General features: G+C 47.7%; 1 protein-coding gene across 2 annotated transcripts in view; it reads left to right on the forward strand.

Annotated features, from left to right (window-relative positions):
* The window catches only part of KIF7 (kinesin family member 7), a 448976-nt gene that overhangs the window by 378705 nt on the left and 55927 nt on the right, over nt 1-14344 (forward strand). The window lies entirely within an intron of this gene.

The following is a 14344-nucleotide window of genomic DNA, read 5'->3' on the forward strand; positions in this document are numbered from 1 at the left end:
TTAAACAAGCATTTGCAATGCAATAGGTCTCATTATTGATAGTTTGAGGTATTGGCATTGTAAATAAAAATGCAACACTAATAGCTCGTACTTTCAGCAATGCGAGACCTAGTGCATTGCAAATGCTTGCGTAGTGAGCCAGGAACCAGCATTGTATGTCTCAGTTTGGTACCGCAAGCTGTCCCTAGTGAGCAAGGCACCAGCACTGCATGTCTAGGTGCAGTACCGCAAGCTGCTCCTAGAGGTCCCTAGTGAGCAAGGCACCAGCACTACATGTCTAGGTGCAGTACTGCAAACTGCTCCTAGAAGTCCCTAGTGAGCAAGGCACCAGCACTACTTTTCTAGGTGCAGTACCGCAAGCTGCTCCTAGATGTCCCTTGTGAGCATCATAAACTTTCGGTCACAAATGGTACTGCACCCTACAGAAGATATGGTCAAATCCAACCTACCCATAATGCATTGCATTAAGACAGTACCACGAGTACATTCCAATAACTATGTCCATATATACAGTTAGTAGCTTTGAAATGTGACAAAACAATTATTATATTTATTCCGGATTAGGTTGTTCTCTATGTGGAGCTGATGAAGGGAAATTTACATGCAGTACCGTAAGGTGCTCCTAGAGGTCCCTAGTGAGCAATGCATCAACACTGCATGTCTAGGTGCAGTACCGTAAACTGCTCCTAGAGGTCCCTAGTGAGCAAGGCACCAGCACTGCTTGTCTAGGTGCAGTACCGTAAGCTGCTCCTAGAGGACCCTAGTGAGCAAGGCTCCAGCACTACATGTCTAGGTGCAGTACCGCAAGCTGCTCCTAGAGGTCCCTAGTGAGCAAAGCACCAGCACTGCTGGTCTTGGTGCAGTACAGCAAGCTGCTCCTAGAGGTCCCTAGTGAGCATCATTAGCTTTTGGTCACATATGGTACTGCACCCTGCAGAAGATATGGTAAATCCACCCTACCCATAATGCATTGCATGCAAGGCAGTACCATGAGCACATTCAATTAGCTATGTCCATATATACAATTAATAGCTTTGAAATGTGACTAAAGAATTATTATATTAATTCCGGATTAAGTTGTACTCTATGTGGAGCTGATGGAGGGATATTTATAGAAGGGCTAATATGAGATGTGCTAGCGAGTAAAGTAACCACTGCCAACCTAGTTTAGGACTAAGTGAGTGTCCTGTCTGAAGACCTTTAAGAAAATAGTGCCTTGAGGCTGCAATTAAAACCTAGGGTGTAACAACACATGTAACGGGGGTGTCCTCATAGGAGGTTACAAGAAGAGAGAAGGCGGTACTAAGGAGGGACTACTAAGCCTAATGAACAATGAAAAGCCATCATTACAAAGAACAGGAGGCAATTAAAAAGATGGGCATATAGTAGGCGAAGCGTTGTGTCCATATCCTGAATACAGCATGTCTCAAAGAGACAGGGCAAGTACTACTTAGGTGGGAGTGTGGGGGTGTGGGGTCACTGGCAGCTAAAGGGATACCCATGCACCCAATTCGCCTGGACTTAAGCCCAACGAAAAAAGTGTCCTCTGACTACCAACTACCAGGCCTGATCTGGGTGGTCAATTGGACAATCTCCGATGAGGTCAGGACGAGTAAGGGGGCCTCCTCCCAGCAAATCTAGGAGGGGAAAGCGCAAGAGGCAATCACAATTTGCTCCAAACCAGGCACAAATGCAGTGTCGCTCCCCACTCAGAGTTTGAGCCAGACACAGAAGCAGCAGCAACACCGGTGAGGTAACAGCCAATGTAAAGAAATGTCGTACTAACTAATTTCAGCCAAAAATGTATTCAAAGTTCAGTTTTCTAAAAGATGTAAGGTCGGCCCTCTTCTCCAGCACAACAGCAGGATTAAAGGCCTGCAGCCTCCTCTTCAGCCGGTAGAAGCTAGCACTCAAGTGGAAATTCAAGGGTATACAGTGGAAGAGCAAAGTTTGCTATCGTACCTTGGCAGACAAGAATTAGAGGACATGTGAACAGCCTACTCACAGGACGTGCCCCTGGCACTAGGCCTGGGTGTAGTTTGCGGGGTTTTGCTACGTGGAACTCCGCGAAGTAACAAAAAAGCTCTGCAAACTTCCACGAGTGGCGGAGTGCAGTGTGAAGTGCAGTTTCTGCTGGTATTCCTGGTGCTCGTGAGCTTACCGTTCGCGATTGTAAACTTACCATTCGCGATCGGGGAAAAAACTCCGCTGCAGATCTGCAAACTCTGTGAACGGAGCGAAGTTCACTGCCCAGGCCTAACTAGCAACCAACGCGACAGTCTTCACACAGGGCAGGGTATTGGCCTCCAGCTCAACTCGAGGAGAAAAGGCTTACCCAGGCAGAGATCCGACCAAGCACAGACCAAACAAGTACAGACAGTGCATGGGCATCTACGTTAAAAGCCATGCAACTTCTTGTGGAGCCTCTCTAATATCACACAAAATGGACGTGCAGCTGACGCTACTTAACACCTTGGCTGTGTTTGTTGCGGGTATTGATGGGAAGTTACGGGATCTGAACGTACTTTTCAAACAGGCGTAGTCTCACTTGCTTGATGCACAACTTAGCTGCTGTTGTGGCCCAAACGTGAACAAACTATCATCCCTCCTCTCCAGAGGTCAAGACCCACAAACGGGTCACCCAACCACCATGGCTCTCTCAGGCCTCAAGGCGGGTTCAGGTACAACTGTCAAAGGTGATCTGCCCCCAGAAGACACCTCAAAAACAAATGCGAGGCAAAGGCAGGCTCAAAAGAGGAATGTCCAGAACAAAAAACCTGTTCAAAACAACACAGATGTCTACAAATTTTTTTGGACCATAATGGAACAAAAATGAATACAGTAATGGAACAAGTCAGCCAATCACCAGAGGTCCCAGGGGACCCCAAGCAACATCCAACTAAAGGGGCCCCTCATCACCAAGGCTCTAAGGAATCCCTCAACGAACCCAGCTATTACCCACAGCAGCTCCACACTTTCTGCAAGCGCACAACCCTGGCTCGCAATAGAGGGCCCCTCAGAGGAAGTAACTAGCGAAGTGAGCACAGGAGGTGGGCCAAACAATAACACAGCAGATGCCAAGATCACTGTCAATCTGCCACTTCTTCCAACCCCTATCACAATCCCTGTCCTGGAAAAAGTATAGAGGGAAACCAACACTGGCTAGTAGTCCTCTTTTACCAGGGATAGCAGACACACCACTGAGGAGACAGTCGCCTAGATAGTCATCATCAACATCCCTACTGATTCAACGTCAGGTGGGGGAAGCACTTAGGAAGGGTTTTAATTGCGGTCTGAAGGTCACAGTCCTCATACTTTGCACTCGGACGTCATATTCCATCAGACCTAGGCTGGACCCAACAATACTACTAGACGGGCAAGTGGGAAGCGATCTCATGCATGGAACCAACCTTGGCTCGAGCGAGACAGGTGAGGTATTTCCCACCTGGGAGACACGATCTATCAAACCCAGGATGTAACAAACCGGCAGCCTGACCCAAACACTCTTAATTTTAGACCCAACTATAAATCAAGAGGTAAGGGCGATATTCTGAACAGAGGCAACATCCTACTGCTGCACTCACACATTCCCACTATAGCCGGCCTATGTACGATGGCAAAAGGATTAATTCGCCCTGCATCATCGCTGATGGGCGAAGCCACCAAGACAATCTGGAGAACTATCCCAATCTCACAGAAAATTCGTGAAAAAAGCGCTGCTTTCGATAATTAGGGTACAAATATCACCCCTTTCTGCAAAGCTGGCTACTCCTCTCCTTTGCTACCATTGGACCAGGCCAGTGAGCAAGCTGGCCTGAACAATCAAACACACTCTGTTCTTAAAGGAGCTCTGGGGCATTCACCGAGGAGTACGAAGTCCACCCTGGATGCACATAGGGGTCACCGGAACACAGCCGACCCACACTACTCGAACACGGATCTTAGGTGGATCTAGAACAATAAACTGTCAACAACAGCAGATATTATGTGCTGCAAAGATGCCCTTAGGCTGTGTACATGGAACGTCAACCGTCTTGTCAGCAAAATCTCATACCAGGACTTTCTTAACTACATCAGAAGCTTTGATATTATCTTAATGCAATGCAGGAAACCTGGCTGACTGACCACACCATTTGCAGGGATATATGTGATTTTTTTTTTTACTCCCTCAGCTAAAGGGGCAAAGTATGGCCAGTTTCAGAGAGGCCTGGCAACGTATGTTTCAATAGCCTGTATCGCCTCCGCTAGTCTTTTACACTCACCTTGTTATCTATTAACACCATTAAAATTTCTACCTCCCATCAAAAGCAGGCTACCGAGAACAATCATCAATGCATACATCCATCGAAACACAAGCCAAATCTGGCAAGCAGTAGATTGACCAGCTCATTGAACAAATAAGCGAGGGAGAAATGGTGAACAATGCTGGATGAAGGCAGTTGCCGCCTGCCAGAGCAAATCTCAAGGAATCCCTGTCCAGGACTGGGTTAACCCAGTTATGGGAAACCCTATCCAGCCACCCCGTATTAAAAGAAATATGTGTGGTAATCAATTAAACTCCTCTCTTTAGTTGAAAATACGGCAGCATTCTCTGCTAAAGCTCACGCCTGGATGTCATTAAACACCTTTACTTCTAACAGCACCCCGGAAATACTTCAGCCTTGGCTTCCCTAGATCCATCAAAGAGAAATTTTTGAAATATTCTGGGGCTGCTACCTTGTACATCCCATTTTCCCCACTGGCTGATAAAATCCATAACAAAGATCTGACACTGAGGACTTACTGCACCTGCTATGCACCTGTGAAGAGCTGCTGGAGGAAAGAAGACAAATGCTGAAAGCTCCATTCAACCCAAGAGGCAATTCTTCGCGGAGACAGGCCGCGTTATCCTGCTTTTCTCTCGACTATCCACAGCTGAACTGTCAATTGATTACATTCCTTGCATTGGAGGGAAAGCCTCTCCCTCTCTTTATCCCTCTCTCTTTACCCCTCTCTCTCTCTTTATCCCTCTCTCTTTCTCTTTATCCCTCTCTCTCTTTATCCCTCTCTCTCTTTATCCCTCTCTCTCTTTCTCTTTATCCCTCTCTCTCTTTATCCCTCTCTCTTTATCCCTCTCTCTCTCTCTCTCTCTCTCTTTTGATCTCTCTCTCTCTTTTTATCCCTCTCTCTCGCTCGCTCTCTTTTTATCTCTCTCTCTCTCTTTTTATCTCTCTCTCTCTCTTTATCCCTCTCTCTCTTTTCATCCCTCTCTCTCTCTCTTTTTATCCCTCTCTCTCTCTCTTTCTCCACCCCACCCCACCCCCACCCCACCCCATCCTCCCCGGCGCCTTGTACTTACAAACTATTACGACCTGCCTGATTTCCAGCCTCTTTCTTTGCACCCAGCACTTTCTGGCTCTGAACCCTTGCACCTGGCAGCCATCCCAGACTGCCGCACCCATTGCCACACAACTGAAATAGCAGCAATGGCTGAGCATCTTGCACTAACAGGCTATGATCTTCTGCATTTTTGAACATGGGCTTTGAACTCGAGCTGGGCAAGCGTTTCTGGTTCCCACCTCATGCGAAGTAGCCTCCAACCAGGTCCCCCTTGATATCCTGTCTCTGCTTTTGCGCTCTGCACTTTGTTTATGAACTCTTGCACTTTCCCCCCTTTCTTCAAGAATATTTCTTCCTCTCTCACACTGGCACTTTGACTAGTAGAAAGACTTCTACTTACTGCACGTGCAAAATATGTTTTAATACTGATATTTATGGTTTTATCATTAGCGCTGCCATTACAATGTTTTTTTATTTTGTTGTAATTTTGACTGGTTTCAGTATATGAGAATGATTTTACTCTTAACGTGTGTTCGAAGCTGGCTTAGTATATGATACATACATATGTAAGTGGGCACCCTGCACTAATCCAGACAACCCTTATGGTGAGTTTAGTGGTCTTAGACAACCTTAGAAAGCTCTCTAAGTGGTAGCTGTGGAGAGCAGCCTTCAAGTTTAGTCCAGAAGGAGTGTAAAGCAGCTTGTTTCACCATAACATAATCTCATTGGTATAGATTGGTATATATTAAGTGAAAAAGAACCACACAGTGTATTTATAAAAATATGTATTTATTATAAGACACTCACTAACACATACAGATATCACCTACCCGGAGATGTACACAATGCACACAATACTTTTCAATAGAAACAGGTAAGTAGCACGAATATACAGCGGTCGCCAGGGGGAGACCATACCATATTCTAAAATAGTGGGATGCGAGCCACGACTCGAGTCAAGACTATACCCAGAAGACGTAGAAGTGCTGGGGACCCAAAGAACCACCGAGGCAAGTAACAAGGAACCCCAGGCCGTGTGCAGAGTGGGAACACTACCGCGGGATCAGTACAAGTCAGTGGGTAAGTCGCAGTTGCAATTTTAAAGACTCTTCCCAGTGGACCCTGAAGAAACCCAGTGGAAGACAGAAGGTTGGAGATCCACCCCACCCGTAGATACCCTAGAAACCAGGATACCTACACCAGGGAAGCCGGGTTCATAAGTGTCAAGTGGCGTCGGAAACCACTGTCTAACTCAATGGAGGACTTCAAGAAGATGCTGCTGCTGGAGAAGGTCGAAGTGTCCGGTGGAACCCAAAGGTGGATTCAAGATGAGAAGTACCTGCAAACAGAGGGGACAGAGTCTATGCCACTCAGGAATGACCAGAAGGCACGGAAGACAAATGCCCACCGATGTCTGGTGTTGCAGGAGAGTTGACGGTGACCTTAGAGCTGCAGCTGTGAGGACCAGGCGACGCTATGGAAGACCAGGAGACGTTCACGAGCTGTCCCACTTTGTCGAGAGTTGAGGGGTTGGTGTCCTTCGGGAGCACCAACAAGCCTTGGCAACTGCAAACAAAGTCGAAAGCATAGAAGGTGCAGTGTCGGGACCATCAAGGTCCGTGTGACTCACCACAAGCAGGGGAGTCTGGACAGGCCCGAGCAATCAGGGGAGCCCACCGGAACCAAAGAAGACCCTCAAGAGGACCCACAGGCTGGGGGCACTGGAATCGCAAGAGGACCTCGAGCAGCTCACCAAAGATGCAGGCCCACAGTGCAAATGATGTGGTGAGGACGAAGAACTTGGTCTCAGGAGATGCTTGAGGTTGGGGCTACTTGGAAGCCAAAGACCTTGGAGGAAGAAATCCAAAAAGTGTTTTCAATGGCAAGTCGACACGGTGCACAGGTGTTCAGTTCCTGCGGCTCTGACTAGGCATACTAGCCTCAAACTTGGAGAGAAGTCAGGACAGGCCTCGAGCGATGTTAAGAACCACCACCAGTGTTGCTGAGCCTTTCGGAGTCCATGGGAGCTTGGGCTCCGCAGACCGGTCGGCTTCATTGCGGTGCCTGCAGATGCAGGGAAGTGACTCCTTCACTTCAAGGGGGATTCCTTCAGGTGTCTTGGATGTCCACAGGCCTTGGAAGGTTCCTGTATGGAGCACAGGCACATACGTTACAGCAGACAAGCAGGGCGACGAGACCAGGAGCAGCGGGAGTCTTACTAGTTGTAGTCTCGATACCCAGAGTGAAGTCCAGAGTGGCCAGACGGTCGAAGAAGTGGTGTCTTGAAATTAATCTTGTCCTACGACGAATCTAGGGACCCACCTACAGGTAAGCCCTTAAGTATCCTAACAAAAGGGTTTGGACGATTCAGGGTTCCCATTCAAGGGAAGGGTCGGTCAGTGGGGAGGATACTCCCATGTCCTTTGTCCAGTTTGTTTCCAGAGTGGGAGCCAACGGCTCCCTGAACTGGTTTGAACTGGACTTTGCAAGGAGGGCACCTAATGTGCCCCTCAAGCAGACTGAGTGGCGCTGGCAAGGGCTCCCACATGGCCCCAATACACTAAATCCTGTCTGGGAGGTGGTCACACATTCCTGTTATTTTGCCTTCCCATGCTCGAACTTGACTCAGCAGCAGGAGGGCAGAATCGTGTCTTTGGTCGGCAGCAGCCATGTTGTGCTGTCCGGGTCTAGAAGACTGGTACCGGGAGCACTGAGGTCCTCCAGGAGGAGCTTTACAGTGCATGGAATCATGCCTCCCACACCGTTTACGGTGTGCTAGTATGACTCCAACATGTTGGGTACCAAACTGGACAGGGTCATTACAGCCAGTTTAGAGATGGTCATCGTGTAATGGCGCATGGCCACTCTATGAATTAAAATGGCTGATGCACTTAAAACCCGGGAGAATGGACTTCGAAGATTATAGGGATGTCCTGCTCATGCTGGGGCATCCTCACACTTAGAACCGAGCACCCTGCCTTCAGGATTGAAAGGCCTACCTTAGGGGTGACTTATAGGTTTTAAGTGCGGTGACCTCATATATAGGGAAACCTATATCTGTCGTAAGTGGTGCTAGCACCAGCTTACACAGGCTGCAATGGCAGGCCTGTAGTTACAGTTTGAGTGACCCCCCCATGGCATAATGCATTCTTCAGCCCATGGGTGACCCCTGGTGTACCCATGCCCTGGGTACCTCAGTACCATATACTAGGGACTTGTAAGGGTACACCAGTGTTCAATCTGGGATATACCCAAGTACTCACCATACCAATTTAGGGGAGAAAGCACAGAGACTGGGTCCAAATTTGAAGGATCCCAGTCAGACTAATCCGAAACCATGACAACACCAGGCAAAAAGTGGGGGTAACCATGCAGAAGGATCCTACCTTCCTACAATGTGTTGGTGGTGTTATTGCACTGGTTTTAAGTAAGTATGCAAATAAAATAAACTGGAACTCTTTAGCTCACACAAAGTGAGACCACATTCAACAGAGAAATCACACACTCCTCTTTTTGCAAACATTTTTTTCTATAGCTGTAATGAAGAATTTAAAATTAAAATAACACTGACATTTCCATTGTTGTAGCCAATAGAGTATACACCAGTCTTAATCATGTGGCAGTGAATCGTACTTCCAGAATTAGTTTTAAAACGTTTTGTAAACCCCCTTAAACTACCTAGCCATTACCAAGCCCCCTATATTGGGCCTATAATTGGTTGCATCACTCTTAAATGCACTGCATACTTCCCACTTGTTAGATTCAGTGCATAGAAACCATTCACCTCTGTTTAAGGTCCCAGTCATTATGGCCCTTACACCTATGTGGAACCTCAATGTGTCACTCCCATGACTCAAGGGCCCTCCCTTTGAACCCCTACACTTGTGTGATTTTTTTGTGTTGATTTTTGGGGGGAGTTTTATACAGCGCGAACTTGACCCAATGGTATCGGGTATCAGAGCTCTTTATATGAGCACCAGTTGCCCACACAAGTACACATTCATTTTTAGGTCTCGCCTAGCTATTGCGTTTACGCAATCGCTATGCGAGACTCTAGTAAGAGGGGCATTTCAAAGTGCTCCCAAAAGTGGATTGCATGGCGAGCACGCGCACAATCACGTGCATCGTGCCGCCATGCAATTCGTTTTGAGAAGCGCTTCAGCCCACTGGCTCGTGCACGTGTAGCCACAGCCTCGGCATCATACTTCAAAGGGTCCTCTCCCCCGCCTTTACTTTCATTAGCATAGGGATGTGCACATGCGCGTGCATTTTTTTTTGTCCGCGTGCTTTCGCCAGGTGTTGCCTAACCACGTTCCACCCGCCTTGTGCTCGCTCTGCTGTCTCTTCCAAGTGCTCGGGATGAAAAGAGGCCCCCTCCCCTGGTGACATGACTCTGCGCTGGGACTGGACTCCCCATATGCCATCTCTCACGCACGTGCATTTTTTTGTCCGTGTGCTGTCGCTTTCGCCAGGTGTTGCCTAACCACGTTCCGCCCGCCTTGTGCTCGCTCTGCCGTCTCTTCCAAATGCTCGGGATGAAAGGAGGCCCCTCCCTTGGTCACATGACTCTGCGCTGGGACTGGACCCCTCATATGCCATCCCTAAGGACCCTGCTATTCAAACCTTGCGCGCTGCTTTATCCCGCGTGCCCTCTGTTATGGCTGACGCCGCGCGAAATACTCGATTTCGGCCGCAACTTCTTCTAGCTTTAGATGCTGCTGTGAACAATCTTTGGCTTTGGATCACACACAACATCCAAACTGGAGCCGCTGTGCTGGGAGGCATTTAAAAAGCGCACGTCAACAGCAAGTCACTTGCACTCATAACATTGTGTCGTGTGATTTTATTATTGCCTGAAAAGTGCTGGACGCACAAGGAATTTTGCAGCAGGGGCTTTTTCAAACACGCGTGTGCGTTTTACTTAATTCCGTACCTGTGTAAATTTAAGTTTCTCAGCTGCTGTTGTACCTGCATCACTTGTGGGTGAGACATAAGCATGCAGTGTGCTATAGCTGCTGTGTGTTTCTGTGAAGGATGCTTTCATTTCTACTGTCTTGTCCATGACACAGCACTGCTAAGGCTTATGCAGCGCTATTAGAAGTACAGCAGTGTTGGTCAGTCGGGCTGGTAACGGCTTCCTATACTCCCCACCACATTGCTTTCTGAGGAGGAAGAGGGATGACGAAGACTTGCTCATGTAAAGGCTCCAATACCTTCGGGTCGAGTTCGCGCTATATAAATATGCACACAAATAAAAAAAGGAATACTTGAAACAGTAAACACGTTCAAAGGGATTACCCTTCCCACAACAGAGAAATACTACTAATTATACTCTGTTTTACTCCCTTGAACTCTCGTGCATCCTCCGAGCTGCCTCGCGGGTCAGATGCACTGTCACGACGAGAGCAGCCATTTCAAAATTCACTAATTTCCCAATAAACCAGTCTGGGGGCGCCTCCAGGACCAAGGTTCCGGAGGGCCGAAACGTGTCTTGTCCATCAGGCATCGGAGTGCGCACCCACAGACTGGTTTATTGGGAAATGTGGTAATTATAATATTAGTGTATTACACATGGCGCTGAATATAATCGGTTTCAAATCATTATTTAGTACAGATATTACCATGATTTAGATTTCAAGTCACTAGTTGACCTGCCTCCTATTTGAACGCTTGAACTGCAGGTCAGGCAGACGTCAGGAATGATATATTTCGGGTCAGTCCGCGGACCCCGGGAACGACTGTGATCAATATACAGCATGAATTAATGAACACTTCTGGCACAGCACTCAATGCGCTGTAAAAGTGGAGTAGCATAGAGCTCCCAGTCCTGTCCCCGTTAATGGTATGGCATTCCCGTTGATAAGAGTCACTTTTGCCCCCGTTAAAAAATGTAGCAGCTCTTCCGAGTATTCCCAGTACAGCCCCATTAAAAGTGCAGCAGTCCTACGGAAAACTCCCAGTACAGCCCCAATCAAACTGTAGCAATACTTATACTCTTGAGCTGACAAGGTAAGCCGCCTCCCCCGCCCCCCTTCCCCCTAAGTATGGAAAACAACTGTGCAGCATGGCTGGCAGCTAGGCAGGGCCCGTAGTGTGTTCAATGGCAGGGCAACCACCAGATGGCACTAAGCGAACGCGGCTGTCAGCCTGAGGGCAGTTAAGGTGAGCACTGCAGCCCTGGGGGCTATCACTGTTCTACAGTGGACTGCCATATGGTATCTGCCAGCATTTATTGCCCTTGGGACCCGGGCGGGAAAGAATCAGGACGGCCGGTAGGTAGGGAGGTCAAGACGTTTCCGGCTGGGGCTTCCTAGACAGTTCTGGGCAGTCACGCACTCTTCATATATCTGCATTTTGGTATCTGGGAAGACTGGCAGCCACCGGAAGGACTGGTCGAGTGATGCACAGAACAATGGTTAGAAGACTGCTCTGGATGCGTGTGTGCGCGCGCGTGTCAGTTTGTGGCGGCGTCTCAGACTATCTGTCGACACGTGTTGGATACGGTTATCAAGATTGGCTGCCGCAGGTGGTGGTGGGTGTTTGAGGTGGCTGTAGTTTAATGCATGCTGTTGTGTATGCTGCCACCAGACTAACGTGGGTGGGACACCACGTGCCATCCGCCTTCCACCCTTCCTTGTACACTCGACCAGGACTGATATCTCTTCCAGTACAGGTAGAGTCATAAATGTAGTGATGGAGGTTACAGTCAGTTTTGTTTGAGTATGCTGCGTGCGCTCCGTCGACTCAGTCACCATCACCCTTTGACTGGTCTTTATTACGTTGCTGATGTTTCCAGAACCAGATTATGAATAAAACACCCCCGCTGGTTTTCCAGATTTCAAGCGTCCATTCATCGAAACACCCATTTAATTACGAAGAACTTTGTGCAAAACGTTAACTCGTTTCCTCTTCAGCTAGAGCGGGCTCAGCTTTAGTGAAACATTTATGTATTGAAATAGAAAAGGTGAACGCTTTCATTGGCTCGCTATTGATCCCAATTCATTAATTCTAAAGCCGAGCTTCCATTTATAAATTGTGCATGACTGATGTCTAAGTGTTACCATGAATCACTTAATTTTTGGAGAGAATCAAAGCCGCTGAGATTAAGAAAAATCTTGTTGTGCGTTGTTCCTGTCGTCAGTTGTGTAAAGTTGCAGGCAGGGAGCTGTGCCCTCTGGTTCGCAGGACAGCCCTGTGCGTCTGCTTATGGAAATTAAAGGCTCACAGACGTTATTCAGATAAGTCACAGACTACCAGTGCTGCTGTTACTCATTCATTCAGGAATTCAGCATCGCTCGCAGCCTTTCGATGCGCAGGTGGCTTCGCAAAACCATCATGTTGCGCAAAACTGTCACTGAAGACGTTTAGCAAAACATGGGTCGTATGCGTGTGAAAGATGCGTTATTGGGAGTCTCAAGCAAAATTCTATAAGGGATCTTTGTCTACATCCTACATAATAATTGTATTGGGGCTTTATTTTTTTGCAAATTTGTAGGTCGGTTTTTAAAGAACCCATAATTTAGGATGCATGGGCTTTTCTTCGTGTGGGTGTGTGATAGACTGTTAAACTATTTTGTCTTTAATTCTCTATCAAGTGGAGTACACAATAGAAACAAGCATTGAAAATGCAATAGGTCTCGCCTTTGATTAAGTTAAAGCATTTGCTTTGCTAATGGTATTGTATAGCAAAGCAAATGGCTTTAACTTCATGAAAGGCGAGACCTATTGCATTTTTAATGCTTGTTTTTTGTTAGGCAAGGGGAAATTAAGTGATTTGCCCAGAATCACAGGATGTTAAGCATCATTGCTGAGACTCAAACCTTGTTCCCCATATTTGGGATCGACAGCCCTAGCCGTTAGGCTACATCTTCTTGTCTTGGATGGTTGCCTTCCTAGTAACAATTGTAGGAAACTGGCTCTTTATATAGTATATCAAAAAGAGGTTTGCTGTGTAAACAGTCCATGTATCCCTTATAAGTGGACAGGGCCTTGCGCTAGCAAACCCAAGGTGCTCTATTTGGAGGTAGTGTGGTTGAGCAATCTTTGGCTTATCAGACAGGAGTGTTATACATTTGTTACACAGAAAGGCTCAATAAATGATGCACACACTCAAAAAGGAGATCCATACCAATTTAAAAAAAATAACACTGTTTATATATATTTTTAACATCAAGAACTTCGTAATTGGGTAAGTACTTTGTTCTGAGATATCACTGTTGTGGAAGTATTCAAAAATACACTTACATTGGTTGAGTTATCACAGTTTTTCAGTATGCAGAAGTACACTGGCGCATGTATGTTTTGAAGTAGTAATGTTATGTTACCCTATGGGATGAAACATACTGCTTAGCAGTGTCTTTCAGGACTGTTCTTCTGGGCTTAAAATAAGTGTGGGGCAAAGTCCAAGGCAACACCAACAGGTCACCTTGGTCAGCTCTGGGGCGTCCGGGTGCAGAGGTGCAATTTAACGTCGGGTGCCCTGTTGAAGTCAATGGGTAGGGGGGGCGATACAAAGAGGCTGCAAGCAGGGACTGGGAGGCCAGGCTGGGTGAACCCACGGCGGGGTCTCAGTCCTTGAGATGCTCGGGCTGGTGGGCTCAGCTGCAGTGGTGATTTCTCCTGCTGGGTCACACTGCAGGAGGCACTCGTGGTCATGGCGGGCCTGCATAAACAGGCTGCAGGCAAGGGCTGAAGGACCAGTCCAGCTCTGCTCAGGACCAGTCCAGCTCTGCTCAGGAGCGTCTCAGGTCCCCGTTGGCAGCATTGGTCCACTTCTCCCCAGGCTCCCCAGGCTGTGGGTCTTGAGTGCAGTGATGCTTCTTGGTGTCTGGTTTTCACATCCGAGGCTCTCGTGGTTCTTTCTGTCTAGCAAGAGAGGTAACAAATGGGGGCTGGGAGGGCCAGTCCAGTGGAGCCCAAGGAGAGCTCAACTCATGAGGGTCTCTGTACCTCAGGGGCACCGTCGGTTAATGGCAGCTCAGGCGCGTGGCTCGTGTGTAGTGCTGTTTGGTCCAGCGGGACCGTG

Source organism: Triturus cristatus, chromosome 3_1, assembly GCF_964204655.1.
Source record: "Triturus cristatus chromosome 3_1, aTriCri1.1, whole genome shotgun sequence".
NCBI lineage: Eukaryota > Metazoa > Chordata > Amphibia > Caudata > Salamandridae > Triturus > Triturus cristatus.